The 999-nt window shown below is 38.8% G+C and overlaps 1 pseudogene; it reads left to right on the top strand.

Annotated features, from left to right (window-relative positions):
* Positions 1-337: 337 nt before the first annotated feature.
* On the top strand, positions 338-398 carry LOC132570654 (U6 spliceosomal RNA; annotated as a pseudogene).
* The last annotated feature ends 601 nt before the right edge of the window (positions 399-999 follow it).

A 999-nucleotide genomic window follows, 5' to 3' on the forward strand; every position in this document is an offset into this window, starting at 1 on the left:
GAGAGAAAGTGGCTAGCTCACAGGTGAGACCAAGGTCTCCCCAGTTCTAGGCCAGCACTCTAGCCATGGTATCAGCTCACTGGTGGTGAGCTTGCCTCTTAGGCCAGGACACCTCTGACCCTGATAAAGCATTTTTTCTGGACTTGCTTGGCCCTAGCTACAGCAACATAATGCCATTGATGTTCTGATACAGCCAGCACTTCTACACCAAAAGAGACATAATATTTAGACCCTTCTTACAGACACACTTCATCTATTGTTTCACTAGAAGTTGTTAAAGGAACAACTATTTTAAAAACTATTTTAAAATTACCTATTTTAAAAACTGCATCTTGTTGTGCTGGCTTTGACAGCACATATAATAAAATTGAAACAATACAGAGAAGATTAGCATGGCCTGTAAAACAACAACTGTACCTTGTTGATTTTGTCAGATTAGATTGTGGTTTGGTGGATGGATTTCTAGGTACAATTGTGGAGTGGAGACTGTGGGAAAAATCTGGATGTTTTTTCTTGCAGAACAGCTTTAATTCGGGGATGATAATTTGCTTGAAAATTGTGTGATGTCACCACAGTTCAGAGCTCTTCCTAGAGATCTTTTCAGTTGGGACCTCTTCTCCTTTGTGCCATCATGGTCCTGATCTAAAATGGGCTCTTGTGCATGCAAGTCTGAAAAAGAATTCTGGAAGCATGACATGTAGCTGAGCCCTAACCAGAGCTTGCTTTCATATTAGCTTGAGAATAACAGGGCTGTTGGGAAATCACTGGTTTGGAGCTTGAGGAAAGTAAAAGTTGTTTAGCTGCTTTCCTACAAAGAAAGTTGCATTATTTATCCTCACAATGATACAGGACAAATTCCAATTCACTTCCTTATTTGTAAAAGAGAAATATATTTCAACTCTACCATTGAATTTTCATGGTACTTAAAAAATGTGTCTGCATTAGATAATAAACAATTTTATGCTAGACTGGTGACTTTTCCATTTGTAGGTTCAAGGA

Source organism: Heteronotia binoei, chromosome 4, assembly GCF_032191835.1.
Source record: "Heteronotia binoei isolate CCM8104 ecotype False Entrance Well chromosome 4, APGP_CSIRO_Hbin_v1, whole genome shotgun sequence".
NCBI lineage: Eukaryota > Metazoa > Chordata > Lepidosauria > Squamata > Gekkonidae > Heteronotia > Heteronotia binoei.